This window comes from Convolutriloba macropyga, chromosome 10 (genome assembly GCF_964194025.1).
Source record: "Convolutriloba macropyga chromosome 10, txConMacr16.3, whole genome shotgun sequence".
Lineage (NCBI taxonomy): Eukaryota > Metazoa > Xenacoelomorpha > Acoela > Convolutidae > Convolutriloba > Convolutriloba macropyga.
In genome coordinates, this window is record NC_134477.1 from 40,269,798 (window position 1) to 40,290,937 (window position 21,140).

At 35.7% G+C, this 21,140-nt stretch overlaps 1 protein-coding gene across 3 annotated transcripts in view; it reads right to left on the minus strand.

The window, feature by feature from the left end:
• The window catches only part of LOC142348130 (uncharacterized), a 100,258-nt gene extending 80,985 nt beyond the window's left edge, over positions 1–19,273 (minus strand). The window contains exons 1-2 of one of the 3 annotated variants that reach the window (XM_075399320.1): positions 18,733–19,273; positions 9,258–9,394 (exon numbers count right to left, since the gene is read on the minus strand). The gene's annotated coding sequence lies outside the window, so the exon portion shown is untranslated. Of the gene's footprint in view, positions 1–9,253; positions 9,395–18,732 lie in introns of all 3 variants that reach the window. The other 2 variants (XM_075399318.1, XM_075399314.1) reach the window with 2 other exon arrangements.
• Positions 19,274–21,140: the final 1,867 nt, after the last annotated feature.

Consider the following 21,140-nt stretch of genomic DNA (forward strand, 5'->3'; position numbering starts at 1 on the left):
GGTTATAACGGCTTCGACAGCGTTTTCTCGCAAAAATTATTTGTTTTCTTTACCTACTTTTTTGTAGTCGTATAGAGAAAACTTAAAAATGACAGAACCCAAAGTTTCACACTATGGAGTGATATTTGATTGTCTTAAAACGTGTTTATTGATTTCAGTTTATATCTAATGGGTTTCATTTCTTTGGAATCGTTGTTTTTACAAAATATGAGCGTAATTTTTACGTTAGCCGCTTATGTTTTTTGTCTACCTGTTACGGAATCTCATTCAGGATTGGTGCCAAATTTTTTCTAGTGATGAACAACGAATTATTTTTAAGTTGAAGTTTTATCTGATCCAATTTGGACTTTTATTGTTTTTCTACAAACAGACATCGAGTTTTGGATGTTATTAATGCTTGTCGTTGTTGTTGTTTGTATGGTCTCGTATTCTTAATAAAAGCAAAATTTCTTGGCCCTATAAAGCGGCATTCTTTTTAGTCCATTGAACGATTTGAATTAGACGCATTTTTTTTCACACACCGGTTTTTTCCAAAAATACTTGCATTTTTGAAGGTTTTCTATCATTTCCTCAATTGAATTCGCTTAGCGAATGGCTTATCTGACACTTGATTATTTTACTCAGATAGTAAATACGACTGTCAGGAAACTAGTTAAATTGAGTATCTGTACTCGAGATGCAAAAGTAAAAGAGTGAAAATTATAATAGGTTAACAACACAGAAGTCATAACAAATGTGAACAAATAATTCCCAATGCGGGAACTAGGGCAACAGACAATATGTGAATTAAAAGGCGGTAGACAGTGAACTTAAGATGACTTTGTAATAATTCTTTCAATATGAGGTACAAACTTTAAATAAGTATATCGTATAAGAGTTTTACATCACCAAATAAAATAATTATGTACAACATTTCTCCCTGCTTGGTGAAAAATATTATTGCATAACATGAAAATTTTAATTACAATATGTTTAATACTTATTCACCGTTTAAATAGTTATCAACAATGTATTTTTTGGTTATCCTAGCTAGTCATAAATAATACTGTATCAAGTTTAAAATATGTAAAGTTTGAGTTTACATATCCTCCTCGTCAATTATCAATTCATCTGATGGACTCTGATTTGCTGGGCGGATATGAGGGTCAGTTGAAGAAACCTCTCCTATAACTGGCGAGGGGAACGCATTTGGAATTGGCTCTACTTCAGCCGCGGTATCAACGATTGTTTGGATTGCAGAGGGTTGCACTGATTCGACATCGCCAGCACAAGGTTTCCTGCGGGGCTCTGCGAAATTAGGTGGGCACGCATTTGTCGATTCGCCGGATGAATCGTCATTTTCATATCCATATTATTTTGGACTTTTTCGTTTCCTCTTTATTGTTTGTGGAAGAACTTGGTGCAATGCTTCTAATGGTGCCGAAGTAGAAGGCAACCTTAGTTCTGTGAAAGTATTTGTTGGTGGAGGCAAAATAATTACTTCTGAGGCTGTGATCTGTGGGACGGGATTTGCCTCAGTTTGGAACGAGGTCTCTGGCGGAGCGAGATTGGTTGGTACTTTTGGCATCCTTACTCGCATTGCACGTGCAATATTTGATCGGTTAGATGACACACCGCTTGCCGTATCACGTTTAAGATGTTTCATCTTACAGTCGCCCTTCTGAATTCGTGTGAATTGTTTTGTGTGGCTCAGTGTTTTGGCCTCTGTTGATTTTTCATGGATTCTGGGTCCTCTACGATTAATATATTCGGTCAATTTGGTCTTCGGTTCGGCTCGGGTTCCAAATTTGGCAATGTCACTATTCCTGACAGTGACCTCCAGCTTCCCTGGTTCAAGAGTTACTGATGTAAAGTGGTCAGTTTTCTGGACGACCGAGCCAGGGGCTAACACTTCATATAATCCGTCGAGGTTTTTTTTTGGACCGTTTGTTCGGTTGCTTCTTGCGGGCAATGTTTACTGCACTGTATGCTCCTTGATAGGTAGAGGGCCCTGAGCCTTTGTCGAGCTTAAGAAGCGAGATTCGTTCTCACCCGCAAGCCGATCGCGAGAGAGGGCGTCTTTAGTGGCCGCGCACATATCCTTCTCGACTTCATTGTCACTGCGATGATTTCCCTAATGATTTTCTGGTATCAAATCATTGGGTGTGACCGTCTCTTCGTCTGAATAATGACTTAGAATTTGTTCATAACGTGAATCAGAAGAAATTTGTTTAGTACTAATATTGCTAAGCGGAGTACTGGCTTTTCGCCAAAGTGTGATTCGAATGGCGAAATCTTAGTAGTTTTATGTTTACATATGCGGAGTTGGTATAGAAATGATTTGAGTGCTGTTTTAATGCTGAACGAGTTTAATTCTTTATTTGCTTCTTTTATACATGCAAGGCGCTGTTTAATTGTACTAATCAATCGTTCTAATAAAACTATAACTCGGTGATCAATTGCTGGAGCTGGAATTAAAATTATATTAATTTTTATGCATAAAATTTTTACTTGATTTCCTATAAGACAACGAGCTTGATTTATTCGTAATGATCGGGGAAATCCGTGAATTTGTATTTAATTATCTAAAAATTTAATTACATTATAAGTGTTTGCATTATCAAAAATTTCGGCAGAAGGGTAGTTGAAAAATCTATCAAAACATGTTAAAATATAAATTTCATGACCTCTTTCATTATTAATAGGGCCTGCAAAATCTATTTGTATCTCTTGGTTGGGGACTATACACGGTTTATGTGCTTGAAATTGCTTTCCGGGAATTATATATTTTAAATTTTTATCTATTGCAGTGCAAGGTTTGCACTCTAAAGCTCTGACTAAAAGGTCTCCATTCATGTATTGCCACCATGCATACCGTCCCCCAACTACCCAGGTGACTGGCATGAAGGTCCTCTTTGATTGCATCCTTCAGTGTGCTTGGGTTGGCCACCTTCTCATCCATGCAAACGCACCGACCGCTGACATGCAAATCTCGCCAGTAGCTATGCAGGTAGGGGTTTAGTTCTTTCAAACGTTCCTCGTCGGACCGGATGATGCAATCCCGGAACTCTTTCAGCACTGCATCTTTGCTCTTTAGGGAGGCGATCATTTTTTTTAATTACTTTCCCAATCACTTTATTGAAGGACAAGACTTGAGGGCTATCCGTTAGTGGGGTACTGATGTTTGAATGAAAGGGTGATTGGCGAGGCGTGTTTTATGTTGCGTTATCCGTGAATGAAAAGCGTGGCGAAATTCGGTTAGATCGCGTAGAGGTCAATTTTCCTTAGGTCGATTTTCCGTAGGTAGAGGTCAATTGCGGACAGTTGTTGACTCATTTTTGATGAGTTTGAGGAGTTTTGAATTAAATTAATTGAGTTAGAAGACAACTGCATTTCAGAATGGATTTGGGCGAAAAACGACTCTTCTTTGTTTGTCAATTGAGCACGTGAAATATTCAAAATATTTGATTTTTGAGAGCTAATCGGGGAAGGAAGTTGAGATTAATTTGTGATTGACAAGTTAAAACGGCTGAATTACCTAAATTGATGCTGATTTTGGTAAGTGAGTGACGCCTTCCGGAATTTTGCGTCTCAAATAGTGCTATTTGAATCTCAATTTGTAGCGGCATATTTATAGTATTTGTAATATGCAATGCGAGTGGGGATTTATTTTGGTGTTTGCTAGCGTGAATTGCAAATAAGGCATTTGAGTTATGCTTAATATGTGGTTGTTTTAATATAAGCGGAATATGCCTGGTGAGTGTTAATTTATTTTGTGTACAGCGTACTCGCGGATCGAAAGCACAATAAAAAAAATTATGATTTGCAGTATTTGGTTTGAAAGTATTAGAATGCTGAGCAGATGATAATTGATTTTGATTTAAGTGTACCCGCGATGCATGTGGGCTATCAAAATTTGTACATTTAAAGGGAAGAAAATTTGGATTAGAGTTTTGCTTGGCGAGTGTTGAATTATTTTGAGTTAAGCGTACGCGCATTGCGTTATCACCAATAAAATTATGATTATTTTTTAAAGGTAAATCTGAACTAGGACTTTGCGGAGCTAATAACATAATGTTTTGTGTTAACAATTTAGGCTTTACGGTTTTTTTATTCAGTACCTGATTAATTTGTTGAATATTAGGTGTTTCTATGTCAGTTTTAATATCTAAGTAAAATTTTTTAAGTTTAACAGCCGAAATTGTTCTTGTGGAAATATTTTTGCATCAGCTTGTCTACGGGATAATGTTGCAACTAAAAATTCTTCATCATATTTAGAAATACTTTTTGCAGGTTGATAAGGGTTGCGGGATATATAGTCAACAAGTCCCATCTTTGCGCCTGGTAAATGTTCTATCTTGATTGGATAAAAGACAATCAACCCTTCTTGATAGACGACTGTTATAAGATTTAATGGATCTATGATCTTTTAAAACTGAAAGAGGGGCACGATGATCAGTTATGATGGATAGAAAAATTTTTCCTTGTAAAGATAATTTTCAAAGTATTCTATCGACCAGACCACTCCAAGGAAATCAAGCTCATTGATGCTGTAACGTTCTTCTTTACTATTCAAAAGTCTAGTTGCAAATGAAATCGGCTTCCAACCGTTAGCTGTCAATTGTTCTAATGCTGCTCCTAAGCTGGAATGAGAAGCATCACATTTTTCACGTGCTTTGAGTTTCGGGTTAAAATGAGTATTTTCTGTGTGATTCGCGTTTCGTGTTTTTATGGCATTAAAACGTATAGTGTGTTAATCAGTCCGAATGTATTTTGTACATTTACGAAGAAGGGGTGTTAGAGGATAGCAAAGTTGTGCTAAATTGGGGATAAATTTGCTTTTATAGTGAACCGTACCAAGGAAAGAGCGTAGTGTTTTTAGGGTATTAGGTGGTTGCAGCGAAGAGATTGCAGAAGTTTTAGATTCAAGAGGTGATATTCCTGATTTAGTAATGTTACACCCCAACCATGATATTTATTGTTTCGCAAAATGACATTTGGGTAAATTTATACGAAGGTTATTTGAATCTAATTTTTTAAGGCAGTATTTTACAAGTTGAAAGTGATCTTCTTCTGAAAATTTGCTTACAATAAGAATATCGTCAAGGAAACAAAATGTATTTTTAAGGCCGATTGATGTATAATCCATCGCCTTTTGAAACTCGGCAGGCATATCAGTAAGTCCGTAGAAATCAATTTTAAATCGATATGTGCCTGTCATCTCACCGCCTACAATATTGAAATTGCAATGTTTGGCAGTGCCAGAATGGAGGTTCAGTTGACTATACGCATACTTCAGATCTATAGTGGATAAATAAACCTTATCAGCTGGTTCTGTTATATAATCATTTATTATTTGTGATATGGATTCTATCAGTGTTTATATATTTGGCATTTGGTACTTGTTTAGATGTATGGCTTCATTAAGAATTTCAGAGTCCAAAGCTAATTTTATTGTTTGATCTCTTTCAACTGTAAAAACGATTGGAAAATTGAAATATTAATCAAAACAATTGTTAAAATTTTCTATGTGTTCCTCTTCAAGAAGTTTTTTAATTTCACTATTAACTCGTTTTTGTAAAATAATGGGTGCTCTTCTACCCTTCTGATGTATAGACTAAAAAAATTTGTGAAACTTAGATTTAATAATGTGGACATTTGGTCTGCCAGTGCGTGAAATAATTTGAGGAAATTGATTTGCTATGCGTGTTTTGAATGAGCCTTGAGTTGTGATAGTGTTGACCATACTACCTTCATCAGAACAAAGCTTCTGAGTGATTGATACTCCGAGGGCCTCAGAAAAGTGTCCGGCAATTAGTGGTTTCAATCCATCTCTAATGACCACACATTCAGGGTCTTCGATCCGCCATCCTTTACTTTCTACCGGCGTTTGCATCAATCCGATGACGGGTATTGGTTGATTAGCAAAGGTCATTAGAGAAGGTGTTGTTTTTAGCCATCGTGAAAGTGAGTTATGGATTACTTCAGTAGCAAGTGATTCGTTTAGGATGCTGCACACACTCCCGGAGTCGCTGAGAAGTCCTACTTGCGTATTTCCGATCTTTAAAAATGTATTTCTTGGTTCAACTTGCACTGCAGTACTAGCAATGCTAGCTACCAAGTTATCGTCTGAAATATCATAGTCTGATCAACATTGAGGGTTTCAGTTGGTATTTTGAATTACATTAACAGACTGTTCGGTTGTAATTTCCTCAGTTGAGTTGACACTGGGACAAGTTGATTTAGTAGGTGAAGACTTCGGTTTACGACATTCACGCGAAAAATGATTCTGTAAACCGCAATAATTGCATGTCTTGCCTTTTGCAGTACAATTGTCCTTGTTATTTGCAGACCAAGTGAGGCCACAGTTTCGGCATAGTTGATTCGGGCTGTAACATTTTGTCGTTGAGTCGATTGGCGAAAGGGCCGTTGTGGAGTTATTGCATTCACATGCGACGCGGGTTGTGCGTTCGAGATTTTTAACTGATTCCGTTGTCCGAGTTCCATATTTGTTGCTAAGCGTAGTGTTTGTGCTGGTTCAAGAGTTCCTCTTAGTAATTCTCGTTGAATTTCGGAGTCTTGCAAGTTGGCAATGAAGAGTTGTCTGATAAGGGTATCTTCTTGATTTTCAAGATCGCAATTCTCGGACAATTCTTTTATTTTGCCAAAGAAATGTCCAATAGATTCCCCTTTCGACTGCTTGGTGGTGAGTAGCATGTACCTATCAAAGGTGATATTTCGCTGACGAATGAACGTAATTTCCATGATTCGCGAAAATTTCACCGTTGTCAATATGTCCATCTTGAGGTGCGGGTTTCTGCTACATATGATGCGTCTTCCTTCGGAGCCCAAACTGAGATATAGCATAGATACTGTCTTGCGATCTGCTTGTGTCCATGGCTTATCTTCACACATGATCCCTATCTCCATCTGTTTTTGACACCGATTCTCCTAATTCATTTTCAATTGTGCATTTCTTGCTAAACCTTCTCGTTCTGATTGGGCTGAGGAACATGTTATTGTACTCTCGTAGATCGGTTTTAGAGGAAGTTGAACATTCTTGGGCTTTGGTTCAAGTAAAGTATCCTATTCAATATTGTCCCTCGCATGAAGAGCCAATTTGGCCTGCATCTGCCATATTTCCCAATTCAAAGGGGGGTCTGCACTAGGTTTTTCCCAGAACTGTTCGATGCCAAGTGGGGTTCGCTTTTGCGTTGCTGACTGCGCCATGTCGTACAAAATCGATATTGTGCACTTGATTTTACAAAACGAATCGCTATTAGGATTTCTGTTGAGTTTACTTGTGCGTACTTAACACGAAATTGTATTTGAATTCGCTTGGCGAATCGCTTAGCTGACACTTGTCTAATTTACTCAGATAGTAAATACGACTGTCAAGAAACTAGTTAAATTGAGTAACTCTACTCGAGATGCAAAAGTAAAAGAGTGAAGTTTATAATAAATTAACAACACAGAAGTCATAGCAAATGTGAACAAATGTGAAGTCATAACAATTGTCAACAAATGCCGGATTTAGGGCAACGGACATAATGTGTGAATTAAAAGGCGGTAGACAGTGAACTTAAGATGACTTTGTAATATGTCCTTAATAAGGATTAGGTACAAACATTAAATAAGTACATCGTATAATAATTTTACTGCACCAAATAAAATGGTTATGTACAACACAGGCTATAGAAGTCAAGTAAATTTTATAGAAACCTGACTGTTTGGTTGAGTGGATACATTAGTGGCGGTAGCTTTCCTTTTGATTAGAATGTTGCTTTCAATGTGGGGCATTGCTTAAAAAAGTTTTTCTATGTCAGCTCTTGTAGGATACTGTTGATAACAAGGTTACAAACGGTATTGCGTTTTTGCAAAAAAAACTCTTGCAATGAAGTTTCTTCTGTTATGCCAGTCTTAATTTTCAGATGCATTTAGCGCATTTTGTGCGCTCTTTTATATAACCAAATCTTTAATATTATATAAAGGAGCACTAAAGGAGGTTTAAGGCAATTGCAGAAAAGCTTCGTTGAAATAAAATTATAACCAATTAGTCAAAAACTTTTTTAAAAACATTTTGTGGCTCAGAGAAAAATAACAAAATGCACAATTAAAGCTCAAAAATTGTGAATTAAATTAAAAATCTACAAACTAGCAACCATATCAAAAACGTGAAATGTGTCCTTTATTGGGTCAATCAGATTGTTTCAGTCTCTATATGATTCTTCAGTAAAAAAAGACATAATTCTTTCTATTAAAGCTAGTTTTTTTTCAGGGAATAACCTTGTTTTGCTGAAACAAAGTTTAAAATTAACTAAATAGCAAAAAAATGTAATATGTGCATACAAAGACAGTCAATCAGTAACTTGAATACATCATAAATATTAAATGACTGTCAAAAATCCATTTAAAATGAGTTTGATCATATTCCATCAAGAACGGATGAAATTAAAAACAAAAACAACATATTTTTTGGCCCTTAGGACACAGTTTGTTTTTAGTTCGCGTTTAAAACAATAATTGTGAAAAATAGATCCGTACTTTGAGATATATATTAATATTCTTGAAAGGTTTTGATAAAAAACATTTTCAGAAAATATTTGGCGTAATGAAAACTTGCAAAAACGATAGTGTCTAAAAAGATTGAATTTGTTTCAGTGATTATATTTTAATCAAAACAAAAACCGTCAGCTATTTTTCTTTCAAACATCTGTGAAAAGCCTTGGACAACAAATTGCGAAACTTCTCTATCGCTATGGCAATCAATGCCGCAACTTCATTATATATCATAGTTATTAAGTGACTGTAACAAATCCATTTCAAATCAATTTGATCATATTGCATAAAAAGCGGATAAAATTCAAAACAAAAGCAACACGATTTTTGGCCCATATAACACAGTTTGTCTTTTAGTTCGGGTTTAAAACAACAATCGTCACAGCAATCTCTGATATACAATCAATCAGACAGAAAAAATTGGCGGAGATGAAAATGCAACAGAATTCAATATCTGGCGAACTAAAGCGAAATCAATTAAAAGCGAAATATACGCGAATTGCACGAACTAACAACAATATCAATGCAATGTTTAAAATGTTCAATAAAAAATCAATCAGATACTTCTTCTCTTTCGTTTTTTTTCAAAATAAACAGATATAGAACATTTAAACTTGATTTCCTAAAACCAACTATTAAACTTAATCTTTTAGAACAGAATAGCCTAATTTTTCAGAACAATTTTTCAATTTTATTCTGTAGCTGAAAAACTTACATACATAGACCGCCAATCAGTGTAAGTTGATATGTCATCAGTGTTAAGAATCCATCCGATATCTTTTCCACAATCATCTGGATTCGGCGGTCAAAATTCAAAAACCATCCAATTTTCAGACAGCGTAACACATTTCGTCGGCTAAATCAAAAAGATATTTTAGGATTTGTGATTAACTGCTAATAACATTTAGACGGAATTTTTGTATTTTTTGCTGATAAATTTCCACAATTTTTTAAATACAGAAGTGATTAACAGTTTTCATTATCATGTTTCACCGTCCATTCAAAGCTGTCAGCATTAAGTCTATTCGTCGCCGACGCAACTATTGCTGCAATCTTGATTTCAAAAACTGTTCTCCCAAACTATGCCGGAGAACAGCCCCGAATAAACAGGATCAAAATACTTAATTCAATGGAGGACGCAGTGTTTTGACATTACTTGTTAATAAACTTTGACCAATGATTGGCCCAAATCTATTCAATAATCTCTGATTTCCAATCGACGACATAGAGTTATTTGTGTCAAGAAAAAAACTAAAGACAACATCAGTGCGCAATGAAAACGGTTTGTACTTTAATTCTACAAATTAACAGCGTGATCTGGATAACTTTGTTAATTTGTAAAATTTTTGTACTTATCGTTTTTTACTGGGTGTGAAGTGCCAATTCACAAGTCAAACAGAAATTCATTTGTCTCCAATTGTTACTCCAGTCTGGAGAGGTGAAAAAGAAAAAAGTCCTACTATTAAATCCAATCTCTTTAAAGAAGTAGCATAAATTTGTTGAAAAAAAATTTAGTTCTATAGCTAAAAAAGATACACGCAGAAGCCCTCGAGCTTGATAAGTGAATATATTTCATTAGGGTACTGAAGACTGCCGCAAAACCATTTTAAAAAAAATTGGCGATCTGCTAGATACAGCGGCGGCAATTCAAAAACCAGAAAATTACCTTTTTTGGCCTATGTAACATTTTTTTCTTCTCGACCACATTCAGAAATAAATTGTGGATGTCAAAGAAAGATCTTGTGTGGGATAGGTGTTTAAATTGCATAAAAATTTTGAATGAAGACATTTTAGGCTTATTTCTTAGTAACCCTCTTTCGCAAAAAAGAAACTCTGATTAACAGGATTTGAATTGTTTTCAAGAGCATATGTTGCCTTCAAATCAAACACGTCAGCAAAACTCTCTGTCAATTTTCTCGAAGCATTGATCAGTCATTTTTTTCTCGCAGGTGGTAATTTTTTCTTAGGTTTTTGAGATGTCTTGAATTTGAATTGATTGTCGTTTAAATACAGTAAATTTATGAAGTTCTGTTTAGCAAGTTCTGCCTTCTCAATTTTTAAGATGTTTGACTTAGCTTTTTTCCACAAAACGCCTCATCTAAAGACAAAAATGTTTTTGGGTCGACATTTTCAAGCGCCTACTGTCCACCAAGGAAACTAAAATGAACAAAAATAACATAGAAAATAGAAAAAGAGTGATTAGTTTTGCTGCAATATCAATCAAAACTTGAATTGACGCTAGAACGCACATCTGCTGTCCGTGTCATTTCGATGACAAGAGGAGATTATTTAATTTGCGGAGCAAAACAAACAAATGATTTTTTAAGTTAGCCTCATGGATATTTTACGCAATTCTGAAACTCTGGAAATGCTGTTTTCTCACACAGCAAGCAAAGCTTGTGCAAAAGGAGCACCAGAAGCAAATAATAAGAGGAACATTTTTGCTTGATTCATTAAAATGGTTTCGTGGTGCACAGGTGCCATATTTCCCACATACATCAATTTTCATTCTGTACATCATTGAACATCCGATGACACTCCATTTCTCCTCCTGATAAATTGTTTATGTCTGCAATTCAAGTTCAAACTAATAATTGTTGTTCATAGTACAATTGCAGCTCTACTGTAATTTTTGTTTATACTTTGTACAAACCAAATTTTCTGTTCACATAATTTCCAATTTGTCTAGCAGTCATGTTCTGATTGCCTAGGTTAATTTCATTGTGCTCACAATTCACTACTGAATTAACAGTTCCCATTGAATTGTTCCAATCGCCAAACTACTCAGTCAACGAAATTCGCCAAATCGCCACGGGTATCAACCTAGTGGTATACTAAATTAACAAACCGGTTTTGCATTCTAATTGGAACCGGTCTTAACTCACAGCAAATCATTTCAGATTATCGTTACAGACAAACTGCGTACAACATGACACAGTCACCAAAATCCAGAAAATTTTAATTAGCAATCGAGCTTTTTTTGGAAAGAGCATCAACGGAAGCTGCAGTTTGTTAGTAGAGGTGGAGCACTCAAGTTAAATCGGCCATTCTGTTGAAAAAAATGCATAAATCTGGACACTCTTCTAGGTCTAAAACATTAATTGTACACCTAATTGTGCGCAACCAGTTGAACACACCATTGAGGTAACTGAACAAGAACAAAAGAAAATAAGAAAAGTTCAGCTCATACTATCTTGGGAGTTTAAGTGTCAAAAAGCTATCGAAGCATGAATACTATCTTGTCATTGATCTTGGGATCTTTGTGATAGAAAATGCGTCTCTCTCTTATACATGAGCATCGGAACAAAGGGCAAAATTTAAACAGAAAAAACCTCATGTGGTCACTAACGAAATGAAAACAATTGAATTGTGGAAGCAGATGGAAAGGTCTTTCATCAGATCTCGCAACATAGTTCTTGACAGATAACTTGAATTCTGTAGAAAACAAAAGAACGGGGAAACTGTGAAACTATTCCACAGAATGATAAAGAAGCTAGCAGAAAGTTGCAATTTCAAGGAAAGCGAAGAGACAAAAATACGCGACGTATTTATAACCAGACTTTCTGCTACAGACTTTTCTGGCACAATAAACTCTTTATGATCCGCGAAACCAAAATCCAAAGGGCAGCTCTACAAACATACATAAACATGTACATGTGACAACAAAATCAATTGAAAAAAACAGCACAACAAATCTCAATCAACAACGTTCTAAACAAAAGTGGTTTTTTGTCCAACGATTCGAGCTAATAAAAATAAAAAATTCTCAATTGAAGAAAATAAGAAGCAAATGATTTAAGAACCTGTGGACAATCTTGGCAATAAAATCATAAACAAACCTGTTTTGCAATGGGAAAAATGTGCAATAATTTTTATATTTTGAATCTGTTCGCAGAAATGTGCCGGAAACAACAAGTGAAAACAAACAAATCAGTACGAACTATCAAAAACAGCACTGAACGTAAGAAAATTCAGTAACTAACGTGGAGAACTACAACAGTATATACAATTCTGGTTAAAATTCTTCAGATTATAACTGCGTAGAAACAATTACCAACAACAAATACCATGAAATAACACAACAAAACATGAATGATAAAATTGGACGCGGTAAAATATCACTAATACTCGAAGAGTATGCTCATTCGTGACGAAGGATGCTGCAAAATCAATTATAAAAATCTGTTACAAGGCGGTCAAAAAATAAAATGACGAATACAAAGTGTTTCTCAAACCAACCTAGGACTACTTTGAGTACACTGGTAGCACCAATCGAATGTAACCTTTGGCCCTCGAAAAACGCGCATAGCGTTATCACCGAAAATGGAGTACGACTAATAATTAGGAGAGTTTTCTTCAGAACTCTGGGCATCTGCATCCAGCAACAACAAAGAACAAACAAAACAGTGAAATGCATCAATAAACCAATTCCCGAAAAAAGAGCAGAATGCCAAGGAAACTCTCTGATTGACAACACAAAATGGAGAGTCAGAAAATCATACAATTAGATCTCACTTTCAAAGCTAATAATTATACAAGGCATAGTCAACACGGAACTAATATAAACAACATGAACATTGCCATACCAAAAATCGTCACTTCAACTGACTCATGTTCAGCCAAAACTTCGTTTCACCAATTGTTATAACAGTAGAGAAAGATGGTTCTTAAAAACTAGTTGTAGATTCAAAAATCTTAAAGAAATCTAAACACAAAAACAAACACCAGATGCCCAACATAGACAGATTGATACAACTAATTTCACAAATAAAAAGCTGAAACGCTGTGTAAAACGAGTCATATTTCACAACAATCGACTGGCAATACCAATATAGGCACCTCAATTTACACCCGAAACCGAACCACATTGTAACTTCAACTTACTTAGTGGCAATATGATCTGCACATACCGCATTGAAACAGGTTATTATGGTTTGACTGATAAGCTGGCCAAATACCCAATAGCTATAGATGCAACCCTAATTGGCCCCACGATTACATACTGTTTTCACGATGGTATACTCATCGTTAGCAGCAGAACACTTCATGAGCATATAAACTTTGAAAATTGCTAAAGAAATTGAACGACAAAAATATGACAATAAATTTATCAAAAGATTACTTTGCAAGAGATCACTTTGCAATCTTTGATAGTTTTCAGATGTGTACACCACCTCAGTAAACTCATGCCAATTTGAGCAGAATTATGTCATTCTTTAAGATTAATACTGAAAAAAACTGAAAAATTCAAATGGACCGAAATCCATAATTATCAATTTGAAGAAATCGAAACCAAAGTAGCAGAATCGACCGAAAAGCGATAGTTTTCCATTTTGGAAACTAGAATAAAAAGCGATTTGTCTAGAGAAGTCTTAGGAGCAGCCCTAGAACGACCAGATCAAGAAGACTGGAAACAGTTGCAATCACCTCTCGTTCCTTGAATTCGGTCGAATCTCGATAATCAACGAATTAGAATTTTTGGGTCTAGATAGGACCATAGAATATTTTACGTATTATCGTTTGAATAGGTCCTATTGCATCAGATTTACTTGATGTTTCGATCTACATTTAGCAATCAATTTTGAAATAGAACATTAGCCGTAACAAAAATGGGCTGGCTCGATTACATTTTGCGCGGGCCTAACCATTATTCACCATACATAACACAAAATGATAACCAAATCGTGGTGTCATAAACCAATTTAGTTAAACCCTGCTCCGAACGCTTCCTTTTAAACAAACCAAACTGCAATTCAAATGCGTTGCAAATTGATGCAAATCAAACCGTACTGAAATATGACAAGAATGCAAGTGGAAAAGCTAATTTCGCAATCAAAGTATAAGCTTGCAATCAATTCACGCAAAATTGAAATTTGGCGCAAAATCTAATTCCACAAATGAAATGAACGATTTGATTAACAGCACTGAACAACATCATTCGAGTAGTTTGATCGCTAGAATTCAGTCAGCGAAACCGCACACCAATTTTGAATGAATTGCCCAGCAATTCATAAAGATCGTAGAAATGCCTTAAAGAGAAAAGCAAAGTACACACTCCTGAGTCAGTTTTGATGCTGAACCCCAACAAAAACAAACACCAAGTTCACCAGCAACAGATTCGACACACACATCCGACTCTTTACCAGGAACCGCCAATGATCAATGCAGATGCGTTCAACTTCGCCTTAAGCAAAGTACTTGCTTAAACGCTCCTTACATGTCTTACAACGAAGGACGCTTTTCTGAAGGCAACCAAAGACTAAGCGCTGATAGGAAATGAAGAGATGCTTAGGCAGCTAAATCATCAATCAACAGCTTTTTAGAGAGACTTGCACATAAATTACTGTTGTGTTTGCATCGATGATCGCAGAGCCATCCCGCAATCCATCAATGACGCCTACAAAGACGAACCAAACGGCAGCTGGGGGATGACGGTAACGCCAAACATGCTTTGTGGCCACATATGAGCCAAAATATCATTTCAAGAACGTCAAAATGCGGACCATGAATAAAAATTGTTACAAAATTTAAACCCAGTTATACAATCAACAAATTGCCCCCATCAAACCATGTAAAAACCTAATGAAGAAATTCAAATCAACTTTGTGGCCCTATATATAATGAAAAATATCAGAGAGTCTATTTCCTAGATTGAGTTGACCGTTTTCTTTTCATTCCGAGCATCGGAAACTTATGAACATGCTGTAATAATATCCGAAAGTTGGAGCAGAATTATTCCTACATACACGACGTTCCCGGATGCATTCGCGGTGCCCAGGCAAGATGCCAAGTTGGAATGCAAATTAGTTACTTTTGTGAAAAAAACAATATCGATGTAATTGCGGCGCCAATCAATGACAACCGAGCTATAGGTATAGTAGAGCGATAAATTCTGTCAGCTACACGTAGATTGGGCTGCATCAAAAAAACGAGCCGATCACAGTTCAATGTGAAAAGCTCAATTAAATCTTTAAATAACCAGCTAAAATTATGAAAGCAGAAAACCTTGAAAATTAGTCTATTTGAAACGTATATTGTCCGCAAACCAAACACTCCATTAAGAAATATAAACACCAAACCAAACATAAATAAACTATCATACCAAAAGGCCATATGCAAATATTTAGATCAGGATACCGCGCAATGGAATGGTATCATTCCAGAGGACAAGTGGGAATATCGTGAGCGTAGCGACACGCGAAGTGGAAGTAAATAAATAAACCCAATTCGCAAAGTGAATGGAAGTCAGTCGGCCAACAACCCCGATGAATCTCAATTATCCAAAATAAACGGACTAGGACGATCAGTCCCCAAAACCGAGGAGCCTCTACAGGTTATATTGCCAAAAACGATGCTGTCCAACAGACGATCGGAAAAGTATCTAAACGGCCTGTACGAAGTTCTGCCCCCTGGTTCAACAGTTATCAAGGACGACCACTTAACTTATGTTATAGAAGAATCGGACAAATTGCCAGTGACTGTCCGAAAATCTGATGTGGCCGAAAATGGCACAAAGACCAAAAAAACCCCGCATCAAATCTAATCTTAAAGCAGACCCGAAATCACAGCGGGCGAAACTACTGAAGACAAGATTGCCAGGGACCTTAAGAAAACAGTTGAGGGAAGCAAACGAATCAGCCCAAAACCACCAGTAGATGGCATTATTAATTATCCTTCGTGGAACTGTTGAGAGCACTTCGAGCTCGTATGCCAGGTTAGCCCGCACAATTACCTTCGCCATCTCCTTTCAAAGACGCAAACAACACGGCGACACAGCCAATGTAATCAAGCAAAAAAACAGATTCAGTTAATTAATCAATTTTTTCGTGCCCTGCCGTCCTAACAACACCAAAAAGTCGAAAGATGAGCAGCAAAACCCATCAATCAAATAGCAAAACAAATCAATTGACACCATGGTTTGACTGCCTATGTTAAATTGATTCTGCTCAATGCTCTTTTAGAATTAAATACTGAATTGGAGCTTCATGTTAAATTGATGCAATCGCCAAGTCAAATAAATAGGCCGAATCGCTCCTCGAATCAATCTAATAGCTTGCTCAACTAAAAGGCTTGTTTTGCCCCTCAAATCAGCGTTCTTAATAGAAGCGATCCAAACGCACCGCAATTCAATTCTAAATACCATTACACGCAAACTGTGTACGACATTTTTACATGACAGATATGACGGGATATTTTCTTTTCGAAATTGTGAAATATATAATTATTCACGAACTGCTATGGCAGAAAAAGTGAAGTCAAAAGACAAACGGAATTGGGTAAAAATTGAGGTAGATTTCAATTAAAAAACTTTCAGAACAGAACCAAAAGAGTTTTGACATATATTTTCATGTGTCACTTTTTCCTACAAACGTGAAAATGAAGAGCCTGCACTCCAATCAAATGCTACAGGAAATTGACATACACCTTTTTTGCTTATTATAATTAGCAAAAAGCTTAATTACTGTTTGATTTTTTGGCCCAATCTTTTCTTCCACGGTTTACATCTTCCATGAAAATTTTTCTGTTTGAACAAAGGACGACCAGGGAAAAATCATCATTGATCCTCGTTTCTCCATAGCTGTTTGCTTTCTTTTAGACATTTTTTGTTCAAGAAAATAATATGTGTTGGCACTGGGAGACAAAATTTGGCTTAAAATCGTAGTTCGCATTGCAGGTCATTTCTCTTTCTTTTATTAGCATTATGTGTCGTTTTTTGATGATTTCCCTCTACGCCAGTGTCAGTCATAGATTCCACTTATCATTTCTTAGGTTTTCAGGTCTAAATAACTATTGCAAAAGTTTCCTTATTTCGTAAGAGTTTCTGTCGTTCCTGATTGCTTTGTTTCTGCATGAATTTATTCAACAGTTTTTGAAGCAATAGTCTGTTCGGGAGAACTTCTGATGTGGTAAGTAACTTCTTATGTAATATCACAGCTTGCTTTGAGTTGACTTTTGAGTTTAAAGCCTGAATCTATTTGGCTTAAAAATTATCAGCAGTTTTATAGAAGTATTATGGTTTTCGGTCCATTATGTTTTCTATTAGTAAAATTGAGAACTAATACCAAGCTCAGGTTGATCTCCATCAATCTGAAATGATTTTTACAATATTTAGGTATCAGTTTGAATCAAAACTTCTTTGCAATTTTATTTGAAATGTCTCGATTATCAAGTCGAGTATCAAAAAATCATGTTGAACATTTTCGAAGTTACTTTTTATTTTTTGTGAAAAATTTGACGGTGCAAGTGAAGAACAATAGTTTATATTTAAAAAAATTAAAGGTAAGGTCATTGTACGCTGCCAAGCACATATGCCAGAGGAGTCTCTGCGCCGGATACAAAATTATGTGAGCCTTCTTGCAGTATAATTACAGAAATAAAAGTTCTCTATGATCCTCCATCCCTATTAAGCTACTACGGTCAGTGAGAGTAAAAAAATCTGGGTTTGTTTTTTGCTGCATTATGTTTTTAAATAGTAGCAATTTCTTAAAACAGCCCCTTGCTGAAGTAACCGTTGTCATAAGCAGAGAACACAGATTAAATTGGCGGAAACTTCAGAAAACAAATTTCGTTTTTTTTTTCTGCTAGGAAATTTAGAGCAGAAGATATCAATTGAAACTGGCCAAGAGGAACAAATCACGATAACTTTTTCAACTTGATGATTTATTTACATCAATTAATATTATCATAAATATTAGGTAACTTAAACATTATAATGAGCGCAATTTCAATGGTCTCCAAATAAGATGGCTTATTTTCTAGGTTTCTGAATCTGTCTTCACACCGTACATTTAAACTCTCATATCAGGTATTTTCACCTCTATATATCATTTACCCCGAAACCCTGCAATCTATTTACTCAAAACATTAGATCCCTTATTTTGAATATGTTAATTGTACCAATTACACAAGGATTGAAGTTGGGGTAAAATGGTAGGGAGGTTAATAAATCGGGTTTAAATGATAGAGGGTAATATGAATTTTGGTGAAAAGGCGTGACAAAATCTGAATATCGAGTACTGAAATGTGGGGTACTGAAACATATCGAGAATTATTGCAGACAATGTCTAGACAAGGGGTATTCGGTGAAATACAACGGGCTTTACACACTTTGGGTTGTCTAAATTGATCTATAGCCCAAGATTCAGCCAACAACACAAGTATGAAAAAAAAAATTAAGTTTAAAATTTTACTCACCAAATTGTCGGCTGTAGTTGTTGCACTGTTGCGTCACAAACTTGTTTAAAAAATTATTAAAGCAATTACCAAAACCTTGAAGTTGGGATTAGAACACCAGGTGAGTAGGAAAATGACAGTTTGTTACTACGGATTAGAGGTTTTCCAGGATTATCTGGTCTAGTGCGTCAAATTCACTAGCCTGAACAAAAATACTCTTTATCGCGTTTTGCGCTTTAGAAAGGAAAAATTTCTAAGTTTAATTATTGATAGTGTATATCTTTGGAAATAGCTCAAAATTATTAATAACTGGAAATTTTGAACGAAATGAAACTTTTGAGTGCGTTTTATTCTTTTTCTGGTTCAGTTTTTCTAGTGTTGAGCAATATTAACGGCGTATTTTTTTCCGTGTTAAATGTTTAGCAAAAAGTAAGCGTTAATATTTAATCATCAGTTTGAAATTCTTTGCGTAGACAAATTTTCAGGGGTATTTTTGAAGTTAGCAAAAAAATATTAAACAGCGAATAACTGACGGTTTACGGAAAATGGAATTGGATTGAAATTTGAGCCTGATTGTTGGTTGGAATTTTTCTGGTTTTTGTTGATATTGTTTACAATGATGTTCACTTCACAGTAAATGACAGCTATTCAGCCAATCAGTGACTGGGATCATGTATTAACATGAACAATTTCAGCTATTCACGTGAAAACACTTGAAAATGTTTATTTTTTCACGCCTTTTTATATCTAGCCACTTAAATGTTGTTGAAAATTTGCATGTTTTGTTTCATTCCGTCTTTAACAAAATTGAATAATTTCATTGGCGTTGCCTTAGTTAAGGAGTAATAAAAATGTTTTAAACCTGATTAGTTAAAGTTCCAGCCTGGTATAAAAAGGTGGTATTTGAATGTAAACTTTTGATAATTTCGGGATAAAGTGAACGGTTCTACTTTTTATTTCAGCTCGATTCAAGTACCGCTTCCCCTATTTTAACATATTTTTTTCTCACACAGATATCATTTCACACCGCTAACTTTTAAGCCCAACACTGTTATTCCCTTTGCCCTACGAATAGCTCACTTTGTATATCAACTTAAAAATTCCTTACCCAAATGGTAGGCATACTTAATTTTAATTGTCAGTTCTATCAAATAGCAAGGCATTAAAATCGCGGTGAATCGATAAGAGGGATGAAATAAATGGGGTTATATGACAATGGTGAAATAATCCTGGTTAAAAGACAGGCGAGTGAAATAATCGGGGTTAAATGACAAGGGTGAACTGATCGGGGTTAAATGACAGGGGTGAACTGATGGGGGTTAAATGACAAGGGTGAACTGATCGGGGTTAAATGACAGGGGTGAACTGATCGGGGTTAAATGACAAGGGTGAACTGATCGGGGATAAATGATAGCGGCGAAATGATCTGTGAAACAATCGTGGTCGACAACAAAATGAACATCGAACACCGTCTGTACATGCGGCGCTCTGTTAAGATGAGCAAGCAAAGTAATCAGAGAATAGTTAATGCGTCGACCATTTCTACTTAGAGCGCCAGTAGAGTAAAACTCATTTTTTAATTTCAATCCGTTTCCGGTTATAGTTCCGGAAACTGTTGCTTTTTCGGTTAGTTATGGTCAAGGCAATGTCTGTACCTGTAAAATCGCCCCGAGTTCAGTTGCTTTTGTTTGTATATTCCTTATTGTTCTCACCCCATATAAGCTTAGGGAAATCAAGATAGTTTTGTTATTTCGACTCTATTTTTATCGAATTGATATATTTGTTCTGAACCCACCTTAGAAGGAAATAAATGCCGATCGATATATTTCACTTAAAAAAATCTGAAAAGTATTATTAGAATGCCCATCGATGGTAGATTATTTTCATAAAAGGATAATTCATAGTCCGACTTTTTCAAAGACTTTGCGAGATGTGGAAATCTAGTTATAGAGTGTCTCACAAATAGTGTCTCACAGAATTAAACAAAAGTGAAAGTTCTTGTGTAGTCACTAATTTTGTACCAGTTTTCAACATTTTTTTCCTTACTTGCCGCTTCTTTTTCTCATCTCACGGTTTTCAAAATTGCTACAGCCACATTGCTATTTTCATGATTGGTCAAAGAGTTTTTCAGTACAAAAATCAGAAAAAAAAATAGCAAAACAAAAAATAAAACGAGAAAATTATATTTTTTAGAACCTCGTTTTTTTCTTAATTATGCCTGATATGATGGACCTCATACGACAGTGCGCTGTCAACGAGGCAGAGAATTTACTCGTTTCTTTGATCTGTAAACGAAACCTAAAAAATTGAGTGAATAATTCAATTAGCAGAATTGAAGACCAGCCTAGTCGTGTCTTAGAAAAAGGTTGAGACCAATAAATTCACACAATAGTTCAACGCTGAACTTCATTGCGTCCATGCTCCTTTTT